Source organism: Caretta caretta, chromosome 9 (genome assembly GCF_965140235.1).
Source record: "Caretta caretta isolate rCarCar2 chromosome 9, rCarCar1.hap1, whole genome shotgun sequence".
In the NCBI taxonomy this organism is placed as follows: Eukaryota; Metazoa; Chordata; order Testudines; family Cheloniidae; genus Caretta; species Caretta caretta.
Genome location: NC_134214.1, coordinates 3,229,695 through 3,245,741, shown reverse-complemented (window position 1 = coordinate 3,245,741; position 16,047 = coordinate 3,229,695). Strand labels below are relative to the sequence as shown.

The following is a 16,047-nucleotide window of genomic DNA, read 5'->3' as shown; positions in this document are numbered from 1 at the left end:
AAAAGGAGCTGTTGCATCTGCTGTCAGGGAATCAGACCTCTGGGCCTGACTGCTGCTCACAGGAAACACAGGAAATCGCCAGGCTGGGTCAGACCTGTGCTACATGCAGCCCAATATCCTGGCTCTCATGGTGGTCAGTACCAGATGTTTAGGAGGAAAGTGTAAAACCCTGCACTAGGGAGATATAGGATAATTTGCCTGCCGTGAGTGTTGGTTTTAAACCAGAAGCCGGTTGTTTTTATTTCTTCCAGAACTCTTTGTCGGCCTTAACTATTATAACTCTGGGTGGCCTTGTTATCCATAGGAATGTCCAAACCCTCCTTGAACCTTACTAAAGTCTTGGACTCAACAGCCTCTTGTGGCATCTGTCACCACCTGGTCCAGTCTTTCTTCTCTCCATGTCCAGTGAATGCATGGCTGCAACCAGCTCTGCACTTGGCTCTTCTCGTAAACTCCGATTCCCTTCCTTCTGAGTCCAAGACCAGAATGCAACAGGGGCTACTGGAAAGAGAGAGATGGTGAGAATCATAGAATCATAGAATATCAGGGTTGAAAGGGACCTCAGGAGGTCATCTAGTCCAACCCCCTGCTCAAAGCAGGACCAATCCCCAACTAAATCATCCCAGCCAGGGCTTTGTCAAGCCTGACCTTAAAAATACCTAAGGAAGGAGATTCCACCACCTCCCTCGGTAACACATTCCACTTTGCTTAAGAGCCTTTGGTGAGGGACCTTGTCAAAGGCTTTCTGAAAATCTAAGTTCACTATATCCACTGGATCCCCTTGGTCCACATGCTTGTTGACCCCCTCAAAGAATTCTAGTAGATTGGTGGTGCATGATTTCCCTTTACAAAAACCACGTTGGCTCTTCCCCATCGAATTATGTTCATCTATGTGTCTGACAATTTTGTTCTTTACTATAGTGTCAACCAGTTTCCCCGGTACTGAAGGCAGGCTTACCGGCCTGTAATTGCCAGGATCACCTCTGGAGCCCTTTTTAAAAATTGGCATCGCATTGGCTATTCTCCAGTCATTTGGTAAAAAGCTGATTTAAATGATCGGTTACAGACTACAGTTGGTAGTTCTGCAGTTTCACATTTGAGTTCCTTCAAAACTCTTGGGTGAAGACCATCTGGTCCTGGTGACTTATGACTGTTTAGTTTATCAGTTTGTTCCAAAATCTCCTCTAATGACACCTCAATCAGGGGCAGTTCCTCAGATTTGTTACCTAAAAAGAATGGCTCACATTTGGGAATCTCCTTCACATCCTCATCCATGAAGACCAATGCAATGAATTCATGTAGTTTCTCTGCAATGACCTTATCATCCTTGAGTGCTCCTTTAGCATCTCGATCATCCACTTTTTTAAGAATGCCTTTTTGCTCTCACTGCTTCTTTCACTTTGTCGTTTAGCCACGGTGGCACTTTTTTGGTGCTGTTATGTTTTTTAATGTGGGGTATACATTTAAGTTGAGCCTCTATTATGGTGTCTTTAAAAAGTTTCCATGCAGCTTGCAGGGATTTCACTTTTGGTGCTGTACTTTTTCATTTCTGTTGAATTAACTTCCTCATTTTTGTGTAGTGCCCCTTTCTGAAATGAAATGCTACAGTGTTGGGCTGATGTGCTGTTTTCCCTGCCGCGGGGATGTTAAATTTAGTTATATTATAGTCACTATTACCAAGCGGTCCAGTTATATTCATCTCTTGGACCTGATCCTGTGCTCCATTTAGGATTAAGGTGCCTGTGCTGTCCTTCTGGGGCTCGCTTTGTTCCCCTCTGGAAAAATTTTATCATCTGCAACTGTGTTCAGCAAACCTGATGACTGCTTAGCCCAGAGTTCAGGAGGTAGATGAGGCTGTCTTAGGGAATTGCTAACCTGTTTTTCTGCCTGTCGTTTCTATTAGCAAAAGACATGTGGATACTTATTTAATAGCGAATTCAGGGCTGGACTGAGATCTGTGGGGAATAAAGTTTCTTCCTTCCCCAAAAAGCAGGTAGAGTCTAGGAAGACACAGTGCGATCTCCCCATTCTGCCTCACCAGAGTCCACTTCTGGAGTGACCACCTGTAAAGATTTAGAAAGTCCTTTGTTCTTCAAGACCTCTTCAATCCTTGGTTAAGAAGGCAGCTGTTTGTCTAAGCAATGGGCCATCCCATTGCCACAGCCAGTCGTTTAGCTTGGAGAGGAGATGCTGTCACGTGTGTACTGGGCATGGAGAGAAGAAAGTCATTACTTATGAGAACGCTCAACCAACGTACCCCATAGTCATCTGACATTTGATAGGGGGTGAGGCAAAAATAACAGCCTAGTCAGCGGGGGCTTAGTTATTGCCCCCAGATGGCAGACAAGACATCTTAAGGGTTTTTTTACTCCCAGTGGGCATGGTAACCTTCAGACACCTGACTCATTCTCTACCTTATACTGGTGAGATTTACACCAGATTTACATTGTGAAATTTGACCAACAATAGAGCACCGATCCACGAGGCCCCGGCCTCATTGTTTACAAGCCCCTTTGTCATTCACTGAACACCACCCAACTTCTGCACTGAATGCGGCTGAGGGCTTGGCAATCATTGGGATTGAACCAAGGACATCCCAAGCTGAAAGCAGCAGTCTCTACAGCGTGAGCTAAGTAACCAAGCTTTGCTGCTGTTGTCTGTCACAGCCTTGTATCCTCTGTGGCTCAGGCACGTAGGGGGAGGTGTTAGACGCTGACCAGCGGGTTGCATAATCATGTCATTACAAAACTGTGTTGCAGTGCAGAGCTTAAGGGCAATGCCTTTAGAACTGGTCAAAGGAAATCCTTCAAAGACCACATAGAATTAGGGCTTGTACACACTAGTGCTTACTTGGTATAACTTAAGTCACTCAGGGGTGTGGAAAAGCCCGAGTGATGTAAGTTACACTGACCTAAGCGCCAGTGTGGACAGCCCTATGTTGGCAGGAGACGCTCTCCTACCACCGCTCAGGGAGGTGGAGTAATTTTGCTGATGGGAGAGCTCTCTCCTTTCGGCATAGAGCATCTACCAGCTACATCAGTACAGCTGCTCTGCTGTAGCAATTCTAGTGTAGACTAGAATTTAGACAGGGTTCCAGAGGGGTGTAGCTAGATTTGGTCAAAACTTTCTATTAAAAAAACATTTTTGATGAAAAATTACCTTTATTTTAAACTAACATTTAAATTTATTTAGAAATGTCCCCGTTTTTCAATGAAAACGGCCCAAATTGAAGAATTTTTGGGAAAAAAACAACCAAACTTACGTTTTAATTTTGTAATGGAAAATGCCTACCATCTTGTGACCAGTTCTAATTCTCTCTATCTGTAATGGGGGTTGATATCTCTTTCTGGTAGTAAATAGGGCCTCTGTGGTACCAATAATAATCGGTCTCTAGTATGCACTATTTGCTCCACATAATTTCCTTCTCACTGCTGCTCTGACATACATCAGCAGACATGCACATTTGAACAGTTGGCCAATGGCCCTACAAATGTTATTGCAAAATGTTTCCAGGGCTTTCTAATTGGCTGCCTGTTTTTATTGCTTAAATCTCCATAGGTAGTCTTTGCTGGATAGTTAGTTTAGAAAAAACAAACCAATATTACTGTGTCATTAATTGTATTAATGGAGGAAAACACTTTTGTGGGGAGGAGAGTAGTTCATGCAGCATGGCTTGTATGCCCTCCGATCTTACGGTACCGTGTTCCCAGCCCTGGCTCAGTGGTTGAATACTCTGTGGCTGTATCTCATAGCCGTGCGTTCTGGGAGGACTGTGTGGTGGGATGCACACCATTTCTCCTCTAGCTCGTTAGGTTGAATCCAGCCCAGGCTCAGAATGACAAAAGTTGCTTGCTGATGGGTATGTTCAATATCTGTAGGGAATTAGTTGCTTGTTTCAACACAGCACCCAGAGAATAATTGTCTGCATCATATAAATTGCTTTCCTAACTGGTACCCTGTTGCAGTCTTGAGCTCAGCATGGAAACCAAACTTTCCTTTCCCCCCATAGAGATGGTCCCACCAGGGCAAAAGAAAGGCACAGCAATGAGGGTTGGGTTTGGGAGAAGTGGTGATGCTCACAGCACTTCCCCCTGTGTTGTACCTTTCCTATGAATAAATCAAGGACCTCAGTCTCCAGGACTGTCATTTAACAATTGCACCATAAAGTTATTTTAAGTATTTAACTGCAGAGCTACAGTGCCAATAAAATCTGAGTCATGCACCAAGCAAACTGCAAAACCTTTCCAGCTCCAGGTCAATGCCTAGGACTCAGAACGGGAGAAATGGTAGCTCCAAAGTACTCATTTGTCCACTGAAAATTAATGAGCAGCTCAGTGCTCAGACTGGAAGACTTTGACAAGTAAACCAGGATGTGCACGTGAGCTGAACTTCAGAGGGGGCTGCAGACCCAGCCGTGCATCCAGATTCAGACTTATAAACAGCCACTGAATCTTACCATGCCATAGCTCTGAGGAATGTGGTTCCCACCTGCCTGGATTTCATCCACTGGCGACACAAAGATCCCCCGGCAAAGGGTCCCCTGTTCTCTGCAAACAGCTCTCACCTCAGACCTGACAAACTCACTACAACAAGCACAGGGGAACCCAAAAGGTTATTGACAGAAAGCTCATAACTTGTCAAAACTCGTAATCATTGCAAGGTGTATGCTTGAGTGGCAGTGGCCGGAGTGCTACCACCCAGCTACCACATGAAAAACTCCCTCTTGCAAGAGGTAGGGGGTGACAACAGTCCCGCGTGCACCGAGACCCGTCAGACCGTTTTCCTGAACTCATATGCACAGTGGAGGTCAGCTGCGGCACCCGGGCAAAAAGTATCTTTGGTTTAAGTGGAAGAGAACTGAAGGCGGTGGTGAAACACTGGAACGCGTTACCTAGGGAGGTGGTGGAATCCCCTTCCTTAGAAGTTTTTAAGGTCAGGCTTGACAAAGCCCTGGCTGGGATGATTTAGTTGGGATTGGTCCTGCTCTGGGCAGGGGGATGGACTAGATGGCCTCCAGAGGTCCCTTCCAACTCTGTTATTCTATGATTCTATGAAGGCAGAGAGTTTCCTGTGAAGGGTCCTCGACTCAATGTCGCGTTGATCCATCAGAGCCTGGATTTATTGAACGTCTCAGTGTGCTGGGAATAGATGATCATCTTTTACTTGGAGTGATGGTGAGCTTGACCCTGCTACTACGAAGTCCTTATTCTGGAAAAACGTCTCGTTGAAGCAAAGTAGAGCTTGGACTTTAGGGTTTGGGAAAATGTTGGGAATATTTTTAGATATAATTAACGTAACACATTGGAACCAGTCTGTGCCTTTGAAAACGGGCAAAGGCAGTAATCTCCTGTATAAAAAAAGTAACGTTGACCTTGAATTCTATGATTGCTTTATGAAGGATAGAGCATTGAGGAGAGGGTGAGAAGAGTATCTTAACTTTATTTGTATTAATGTTCTTTGGATTGCTATCAACAAATAAAAAGGCCTGCCTATGATTGTCTACTCTAATATCTAGTAGCTCGTCTCCAGCAGTGGCCCATACTGGATATTTCAAAGCATGGTTCCCTGTGCTCCTGCTGTCACCACAATCACTATACCAGACCCCTTTTTGCAAAAGCTATGCCATGGAAGAGAGATTTCTTCCAGACTCCAGCTGGTGCCATGAAGCATTAGGATTCATTTGATGGCCATCATAGAATAGTAGGACTGGAATGGACCTGAAGAGGTCATCTAGTCCAGTCCCCTACACTCATGGAAGGACTAAATATTACCTAGATCATCTCTGACAGGTGTTTCCATCCTGACTGGTGTAGCTGCAGACACTGTTCTTTAGGATATTTCTTGTAATACAAGGGATGAGTAATGCTGTTTTGTGCTTTCTGTTGAAAGTGAAGGCATTAAGATATGAGTCCTTTGCAACAAATCACCTTTTCTCCTGACAAAGAGGAGGCTGGTGATCACTATCGATCATTGCAGAGCGAGTGCGAAATGCACAAGAAAGAGGGGGCTATTCCTCCATGCGCGCGTGCATCAGCCTCATTAATATCAGCGAGAGATTCATGCATTAATAATCTCAATGATATACACACAATGCCAAAGTGAAAAGGATGTTCTGTATCAAGAAACGTCAGTGACGATAGTTATTGCCACAAAGGGTATATCCTTGTTAGCCTTGATGGTAATTAATGTTCCTAGGTCAGGCTTTCAAAGGAAGTCAGCAGAGCAGATGGGATGCATGAACAGGAGCTGCGTTTTGGAAAGTTGGCTTCTGGAGAATCACTAGAAGTAAATCCCCTTTAGGTCTAATTCTGTCCTGATGGACTCAGAGGATGGTATGAGACTTACCTGCAAGTTGTTGCTCTAGACTGTATAGACAGGCTGGGAGGGTGGATTCTGGTTGGACGGGGCCAGTGGAAACAGTGTGATGGGTATCTGGACAACGAAGAACAGAAATGTTCCAAGTGTTACTACACACAGCGTAACGGGTTTGTGGCTTGGTAAATACAGGCAACACAGCTAGCAGCTAAACCACAAGTGGACAGGATTGGGTATTGAATCAGCTCCAAAATCAAAAGTCTTTAGCACTAAAGCTAAAAGAGCTTCTCTCAGGAGTGTAACAATCGAATCCAGGATTTGCCTTGGGAGCACTCAGAATGTATCATCTCCTAGGATCACCGACCTGGAATGGACACTTACTGGTGTTAGGGCACCATGAGCACCATTGTTTCCTGCAAAAAACCCACTGCTCACTTCTACCCCCTTTAAATGAGTAGCTGTCGCTTCCTTCCTGCTGGCACTGCCGTGGGCGGCTGGAGCAGGTGTCAGTCTGAGTGGCAGCACCTGAAACCAGTGCCAAAGTGCAAAGAATTAGGGGAACTTGTGGAGTAGGAGATCTCACAAAGCTGTCGACCTATTGCCTGGGGCTGCAAAACTATGACTTTGAGAACCATTATCTACCTCCCTCTAGAATGTAAACTCACTTTTATTCCAAGAGAAATATGTTCATTATTAAACAAAACCAAAGCTGTTTGTCTACCCAAAGGATCCATATATTGTACATCAGGGAACGGGAAATAGGCTTCCCTGAGCAGGGCACCCAATCTCAGGCACGTACTTGTGTGTGTGGCACTTATTTGTTCATCAGCATTTCCCTCTCTCTGCTCCCTTCACCACGGTGTGTCTGGATTTCTGTGTCATTCTCTCTGCTTTCTGTTCCATTTCATCCTTGTATTTGTATTCCTCCTTTTGTCTTCTCCCAGTCGAGCCACTCTACCCAGTGAGTGCATTTGGAGGAGCTTTTCACTTCAGGAGTGAAATTCACTGCTAAATCTGTGGTGCCCTATAGGGCGTGTACGGCTTAGTATCCCCCAGGGTGGCAGCAGCTGACTCCTGGCTCATCTTCGTTACGGGATGCCAGGGGGATCAGTGATCAAGTGGTTAAAATGGGACTAAGGCATCAAGGGACCTGAGTTCTAACACTGACTTACGGTCTGCAGCTGGATAAGTCACTTCCCTCCTCTTTGCCTCAGTTTCCTTATCTTTAAAACAGGGCGAATACTTGTGAGGGGTATTGTAGCACTGAACTAATTAATGCTTGAGTTCCTTGGATGGAAGGAGCTGTATACTGCAAATATGCAGCATTACCCCTACAACAGAGTCAAGCAGCATTCACCTGCTGGCGTGAAGATGTTGAGCATAAGCATTAAAATAATGTCTCTGTATAGCACTCAGCCCTCCAGCCTCAATATAACTGACCTACAGTACCCTGGCAAAAACACTAGTGGCCCCAAACTCCATTGTCAGGGACAGTGGTTTGGACCATTACTGTACTACAGACCATCAGCGGACTTTTTTATAAGGCTATATAGATTGTGGCATTTATTGACATCTTTGTACAGCAGAACGTTTTTTCTTGCAAGTTGTCTGAAAAGTTATCCCTGATGTTATTACTATTCACTTAGAAATGCCTCATATAGAATTGCCCGCTATTGATTGTTTCCCCTAAATCACTCAATAGAAAGTTCATCCATCAATCAAATGGTCCGATTTCAATAGCTAAGGATTGGGAGGAAAGGGTCATTTGTGAATCCAGCCCATTTTCACATTCTTGCTTTTTCTGAGTCTCCTCAGTAACCAAGATCCTGTTAAAATGTTTGACATTCCCCCCACCCCCCACCCCCCCACACACTTCCCAGCCCTATTCCCTCCTGATCTATTCTACACTGTTGCATGTAAAGATCTCCGTAGGCCATTACTGTAAATCCAAAGTTACTCTTCTGTAGAATCACCCTTGAGGAGCACAGCTGTAAGAGCAGTCCTCCAGTATGGTGAAGTGCATGGCATAAAAAACCTAGAGAGACAGACAGGCCTGGATCCACAAAGGCTCTTAAGTGCACAACCCCCAGACTTAGGCACCTACATCTTGTTTTTAGACACCGCTGGGATCCACAAAACCCTCGCTCAGCTGCTTCCCCCAAGGCAACAAAACTCACTCAGTGCCGACACTTCCACTGCAAACGTTCCTGAGGTGTGGACGCTTCTGCCTGTGGGCATTGGCACTGCTGCCTCACTCCAGGCGACGCACGGACCCTGGAAGGTGAGTGGAAGAACATCTGTCTCGCCTGCAGGGCTCGATCCAGTCGGCATATTCGGAGACCCCCTCACGCCACACAAAACATCCGGCGGGGGAGGACCTGGCTTATAACCTTTATCCCAGTAATTCGGGTACTCCTCTGGGGTGTAGGAGACCAGCGGTTCAAGTACCCACTCTGCCTGCTGAAGAGAAGGGATTTGAACAGGCTCTGCCCCCTCTCCAGTGAGTGCTCTAGAGCGGAAGAAGAGCTCTATGTAAGCTCCAAAGCTTGTCTCTCTCACACACAGACGCTGGTCCAATAGAAGACAGTCCCTCCTCCACTTTGTCTCTCATATCCTGGGACGGACACGGCTAGAACAACACTGCACTAGCCTACAGAGCCATTCACGCTCTTTCTCAGGACGCATCAATACTCAGTTAAAGTGGAACTACACCGGGAGAGACTGTGGGAGCCCTGCCTCCGAATTTCCTATCGTTCAGTGGTTACTGCATTCTCCTGAGAGGTAGCGGGTCCCGAGTCAAATCCTTTCTCTTCAGGAGGCAGAGGGGAGGTCTTGAACTGGGGGGAATATCTCAGCTCCCAGGTGAGACCCCTAAACCACTAGGCTAACCCACTCCTCCCAGGTCTTTTGTGTGGAGCTAGAAGGCCTCTGAACACGCCTGCTGTCTTGGGCCCCATACATGAGGTAGGCAGCAGCTTGCCTATTTTGGTTCCTGCATCGTGAGCAGAGCCAGGTGCCTCCTGCAACCAGGACTTAGGCACCGAACTCCCAAAGAGGGGCAAGGCGCTTTGGACACATCATCTCATCAGCATCGCCCATTGGCTAGCTTTGGTGGCTCCCCACTGTAGCCTTTTATTTTGTTTAAAGAGAAGATAGCAACGTGGTATTATACCACCATGGGTTGGATCTACAGCGGCGACAGCTTCAAGCTTTACAGAGAGAAAGTCCCCTCTGCTCCTTGCTTCAGACTGAGAGTCACTAGGAACATGTGTCCTAACAGGTTAGTTAGTCATAACATCCCACAAGAAATGAACAATAAACTCAAATCAATGACTACACCCTCTAGCATGCTGTGGATAGCAGTCTGAGGTGCCTGTATCTCCTTTCCTGTTGTACAGGGAGCCTAGGTGGCTTTATGACTAGCAGCGTGTTCCTGTAGTGTTTCTAGGAGTCTAAAAGTTAGGCCTCATGATGCTGTGGGTTGCAACATCAAAGTCCTTTCTTGGCTCGGGGCCACAGAAATCAGGGTTTTATTAGGAGTCTTGGTTCAGGGAAACAGGTCTGTGAGATCCCTGTAGGTCTAAGTGTTCCCTGGCTTGTGGCTGTTTGGGACAAACTGTGAGAAGGGAGGAGAGTTGGGTTTTCCCTAGCTAGCTTTTAAAATAAAAATTTACAAACCCAAGAGTGAAATCTCCTCTAGAAATTGATGTAGAGGGTACAGCTGATTAGGCTTAATAGTAGTGCCTGGGATAACCTGCACAGCATGATTGCTGTCGCCCTGCGATTGGCCAGGGGCTGGGCGGGGGCTAGCTGCACAAGGTTATATAGCAAACCCTGGGGCTGGGGCAGCTAAGTGGTGGTTCAGCGTCATGGGGGCGGGGGCTGTCTGAGGAGAAGGCAATGTCTGTGAGGGTTCAGACGTGCTGAAAGCACACTTTGCAGTTTTGTAGGTAGGGGTGAGAAATGGAGCAAATGCAGCTCCTGCCATGAAGGGATGTGTGCTGGGTTTGTTGTGTTGGGCAACAGTGAGGCCTTTGTGGAAATTAACAAACTCCAGGCTGTCTAATTCCAAATTCCTGTGGCTTTTTCTTTTAATTTCCTGCACCCTCTTTTCTAGAAATCCTTTTAAATCTATAGGGGAACCATCTAATGTAAAATAGCATTTAAAGACATGAACTGAAAAAACCCAGCAACCTCTCAGTTGGATTTCCTTATCAAATGCTTCTCCTTAGTTGCTGCCTTCTCTCTACTAAAGTTGAACAGAATAGTTAGTCATGACATTCAAAGCTGCAGCCAAACCAGCTTCTACACAGCTCCCTTCTGTGCAGCTCTCAAAGCTACTCTGAAAAAAGTAATTTTTGCGATAGTTCTGCCTTGGATTAATCACAGATAAGTGCAGACTAGAACAATGGTTGAAACAATGTATCCTTTTTAATCAGCTCCCAGTCACTCCTCCAGCCAACAGAAACACGGTGGAGACAGGCAGGCATTCAAGCTTTGTGTAAATTCTTATGCTCTTGGAGATATTTACTCTTGGAAGCAGGGAACCTATTTTACTCTATGGTAAAGTGCTGTTTAAATATATGGCAGTATGTAAAATATTACTAAGAATCTTTTAATTACAAGACTAAATTATAGTGCAACACATTTATTAGGATTTAAATGCATCTTTTTTAAAGAGCATCTCTTTGATGGTCTATGGATCCTTTTCCAGTGGGTAAAAGCACAGTGAAAAGAGGCAAAATAATAGCACATTTCTAATCAGGTAAAGATTAATGCAGTGGACAATGAGTAAAGAGGCTAGGATTCAATTCCTGGCTCTGCCACAGACTGCTAGTGTGCCCTGGGGCAAGTCATTTAATCTTTCTGTGCCTCAGTTTCCCATCTGTAAAATGGGGATAATCATGCTTCCTTTGTCTGTATTGTCTATTTAGATTATAAGCTCTTTGTAATAGGGACTGTCTCTTACTGTATGAATGCACAGCACCTAGCACAATGGGTGCTCTCTCTCAGCTGGGAACTCAAGGTACCAGTGGCATATTGATAGCACACAAGCCTCAGGCAGCATGCGTAGCAGAAATTGGATACTTCAACCCCTATAGACCCACCAATCAAACACAAAATCTATCTACTGTGTTTATTTATCAAACTGAGCAATTAAATGTGGACAGGGTAATTGCAGGTCTGGTCAGTAGAAATTTGAAAAGGCTTCCCCTAAAACTGCAGAGGGTTCAGTTAATTCATTGTAGGAGAGGACACGGCCCTAATTTGTGGCATAATAAAACATTAAATATTTACTCACATGGATGCTAGCTCCCTCCTAGAGTCACTATGCTGGGCCACAAGAGATTGTTGTTCCTGCTGTCCTAAGTGAATGATCACCTTGCCAGGCTGACAGATCATTTTTCATTTTCTTCCCTGGTACGTGAGCATTGACTTCTCTTTCAATAGAGCAGAAAAAGGATTAGCAATTAACTAGAGAAGCAGATAGCTTAGAGGTCAAAGCTTCAGGTTTGAAACCACTGCACTCCTTGGACCCACAGATTGTAAACATGACAGGACTAACTTAATGTTTTATCTTTCTGAATTACAGCCCCTGCGTCCCACGGGGGTTTAGGCCCAGGATCACCCAAAGTCCTGTCTGTTCTCTGTGGACATGAACACACTCATGGCACTTTTCCTAAGAGTGGGGGTTTGCTCCAAAGCTAAAATGTCTTTCCCGCCGCTATTGTGCTGTCTGTTGGCTGTCATCCTCCACCCCAGCAATGGATGCATTACACCAGGGTAGTACACATGATTATTTCCTATGAGCTAGTTTGGGATTTTTTCAGTTGCTGTCTGTAAAATTATTATAATGAGAAAAAGTGTGGAAAAGCATGAGCTTCTTCTCTCCCTCTGCACCCATTAGATGAATAAAGGAATCCAAACCATTCAGCCGGAGCCAGTATTTCCCCTAGAACAGCATGTTGCTGACTCTTTGGAGCCCTTATTTACCACTTCTGCAGTAGTTTGAGCAAGGTAGAGACCCCCAGCAATAACTCACTGCAGTTCAGGGAGCAGCACAGTATAAAACAACAAGAGAAGGCTGCTAAACATGGCTTTGCCTCCGAGAAGGTGTAAGCCCAATAGTGAGAGAAGGTCAGAGGAAGTGACCTGGAACTGACTGCTTCAGTGATCTTGCTGTGCCCAGGGCAAGGCCGATCATTGCATGCAGTCCGTAACTGGCTGCAACCACCTGGACCACTGGGATTTTGTTTTTCAGGACACAAGGTCAAAGAGGCAGGTGTGACTCTCACCTGAACAGATGAGATCTAACGTATCTCCTCTAGCGGGGCTTTAATTCAAGCAGACGCAGAGAAGTGGCGAGATTGGAATCTATCGTGGACAATTTCCAAATCAGGGCATGAGGCCAAACTGGAAAATTCCAGCTGAGGTTTTCCCCGCAGAGCAGGCATCAGGCACAGGAGAGGAAGGGCACTGAAGCAAATAACAAACCAATCTAAACCCAGTTTAGAGAACGGCCTGAGCCTCCGAGTTCAGCTCTAGAGCCGGATCTCCGCTGCCTCACCGTGCTGGGATGTTCAGAGCCAGGGTTCTCTCTGTCACCTCGCCCACACGCTAGGACCACAGGCAACTTGGTGTCCAAAATGAGCACCAAAAATTACAAATTGAAACAATGTGCAAACTCCACCCTCCTACCCAATTCCCTGGCTCTCCCGCCCCTTCTCCCCTTTATACCCCTCTCTGCACAAGTCTAGGGACATTGCTAATGATTTGCAGAGTGCACTGAAGAGGAACAGGTTTGGGGGTAGTTGGAGCAAGGGGAGCAGTGAGAGCCCAAAGCAAGAGCCCTAATGCCCCATTCATCCATTTTCCTCACAAGCGTCTGTGTGTGTGTTTGTGTTTTCCATACACTTTATTTCTTCTCCATGGAACACCCTTCTTGCTCTGCTGCAGCAAGCTCTCCTCTCTGTGAGGGCACGAGCCAGAGCCCAATGATGTCAATTGGAGCCTTTTCATTGACTTCGGTCAGCATTAGATTTCATCTCTAAATCCCTTATGGCAACTCTTAGTCCTTCAGCGGAGCCCACAATAAATGCGTTTCCAACATTCTGTCCTGGATCTTTATCTTTGCTCATTTATAAAAAGAAACGAGCAGAAACCCTGAACACAACCCCCCACGATTCGAGGAGGAGCTGCATGATCTGTCCCCCTACACTCCTCGTTCTGCCAACCTCCCTTTGTCATGTCTGAAATTTAGCTTGTCCCCTCCTCAGGACGGAGACCGTGTCTTCTACTAAGCACTCTTCACCCTTCATAATCAGTGCCTTCCCATTCGAGCCAGAAGGCTGTTAGTCTGAGCACCTCTGCTAACCTCGGGTAGCAGAGGGTCACGCATTTTGGTACAAGGCCTTCACGAGCACTAACCTCCCCAACCTTTCCCCCAGACTCAGGCTGAACCTGGACCTGCTTTGGGACTTAGTAGTTGGGCCATAACTAGACACCAAAGCAGGTAATTATTGAGCATAACTTTCCAAAAGGGGGCCCTTTGTCTGAGCATGGTCCCCTTGACTGCATGGAATAAGCTTGGGATACAAGTAGAGTGAGACAAAACCTAGCTAAATGCCGAGATGGATGAATGCCTTTTATTATGTAAATGCTGAAATGAGTGAATGCCTTTTATTATGTAAGCAGAGTGAAAATTCAGTAGCTGTGAGCCTGAAAGTTATCCTGTCCTTTGACTGTCGCTGGCCAGCTCCGAGAGCTCTTAAATGGTGACCAAGCAAAAGGGCGCATGGGCACAATGGTATGTCGTGCCTAGAGACACCTCCAGGTAGGCTGCCGTTATGTGATAACCAGCCCCATTTTTCAGTCTCGGAAAGGTTTGGCCAGCTTAAATAAGTATCTCAACTTGAGGGTGCTTGCCCCAGCAGGCCCTCTCTGTCGGATCTCTGCCTGTCTCCCGTACAAAGGAGTTCAAGGGTCAGCTAGGCCTCCTTCTGTTTCTCCTTCTTTTTGCTTAATAGAGAGGGAATTAAATGGCGCAATGATAAGCAGCAAGGCTGGTAGATATAAACCTAAAAGAAAGAAGGCTTTGAGGCCAGCTTATCTTCTCTTCTCCACTCCCCCAAGGTCTAACAAAGCCCGGGAATAAAAGCAGAACCAAAATAGTCTTTTCTTTTGTCTAGCACTCTTAGGTTAAAAATACACTTAGAAAAATCAAGTTAACTGTCAAGATGCCAGGGTGCAAGACGCCTGCCGTAGCTCACAAGCTGTGCGCACAATGCGGCATTACGTTGTTGCTGTAGCTACTTGTTTTTAAGCTCTCGGGGTTTGTCCGTTATCCCTGAGACCTTACAACCTGATCTTTCAAAACACTACTACTAGGCATATCCCTTCAGTGGGACTAAGACTAAGCTCATCGGGTAGAGACGTTGTCTTTTATGGGTCTCTAAAGGGTCACGCCAACTTATAGTGCCATAGAAATAAGGAGTGTGGCCAATACAGGTTTACATTTCAAAGCGCTAGTCTATTGAACGCGGCTTTGTTAGCTATTTATCAGGAATGGCCCTAATTACCGTTTATATACTTTTCTATAGGACTGGTCTACACTGGGCGGGGGGGGAGGGAATCGATCTAAGATACGCAACTTCAGCTACGAGAATAGCGTAGCTGAAGTCGACATGTCTTAGATCGGCTTAGAATCACTTACTTCGCGTCCTCGCGGCGCGGGATCAACGGCGGCCGCTCCCCCGTCGACTCCGCTTCCGCCTCTCGCCCTGGTGGAGTTCCAGAGTCGACGGCAGAGCGATCGGGGATCGATTTATCGCGTCTACACTAGACACGATAAATCAATCCCCGATAGATCAATCACTACCCGCCGATCCAGCGAGTGGTGTAGGCATACAATAATATGTCTTTAAAGCTTGAATTTGGGTCACTTAGTCTGCTGGTTGCTTAGCCCTTTCTGGCCCAGTGTCACAGGGGGGGTGTTTGAAGGCCACAAGTGGGGGTTCAGGAAAGATTTCTTTCAGGATGGGGTCCCCATAGAGCACGGGTTGCAGTTGTTTGCTGATACCCTGTAGGGGTTCCAGTGTGGGGTGGTAGGTGACAAGTAGGTGTCTGCGGTCAGAGGAGGTTTTATTTCTGTATTGAAGCTCTTGGGCTATTTGGGTGGCCCATGCCTTGACAATAATCTCCTGGGACTGACACTGCTACAACCACACTGCATACAACTGTTTAACACGCAGCAGACGTGTGTAGTTTTGAAATCATGTAAAAGTTTATTTAGCAAAGTATAAAGATTTGAGGCATAACAAGTAAAAGTATTGGAGGCAAATGGTTACATATCACGTAAAATCATAACACGCATTCTAGAGTCTAGATTTAATTAAAAAGATATTCCCCTGTCTAATAAAGTTAAGCTCACCCAAAATCTTTGCAGCATTTTCCAGCCAAGTTGGCTGTGACCCGCCTTTCAAGAGACAGGACAGGCCGACAGTTCATCTCCTCAGTGAAGGTTCCCACGTGTTCTTCGGTATGCCAGTTATACCCCCAAAATCCATTGTCTTTACTTGTAAGCAGGATACCCCTGCTGTTTTTTGCCTCCCCCCCCAACCCCCCTGGCGCAGATCTTCTCTCACATGATGTCAAACTTTCTTCATTCGCATCAGGCTTAGTAATGCAAATAGATTTACATTGTGAGACACAGTATACAATGGGCTGCCAGAG

The 16,047-nt window shown here is 46.0% G+C and overlaps 1 long non-coding RNA gene across 2 annotated transcripts; it reads right to left on the bottom strand.

Annotated features, from left to right (window-relative positions):
* Positions 1-208: 208 nt before the first annotated feature.
* Positions 209-11,748, bottom strand: LOC125642578 (uncharacterized). Of its 2 annotated transcripts, none has more exons than XR_007358441.2 (4): positions 11,618-11,748; positions 8,493-8,775; positions 6,346-6,432; positions 209-501 (listed from the first exon to the last, which is right to left on the bottom strand). It is a non-coding gene; the product is annotated as an uncharacterized LOC125642578 (long non-coding RNA). The 2 variants fall into 2 exon arrangements; XR_007358442.2 differs by having other exon boundaries at positions 8,493-8,589.
* Between the last annotated feature and the right edge of the window lie 4,299 nt (positions 11,749-16,047).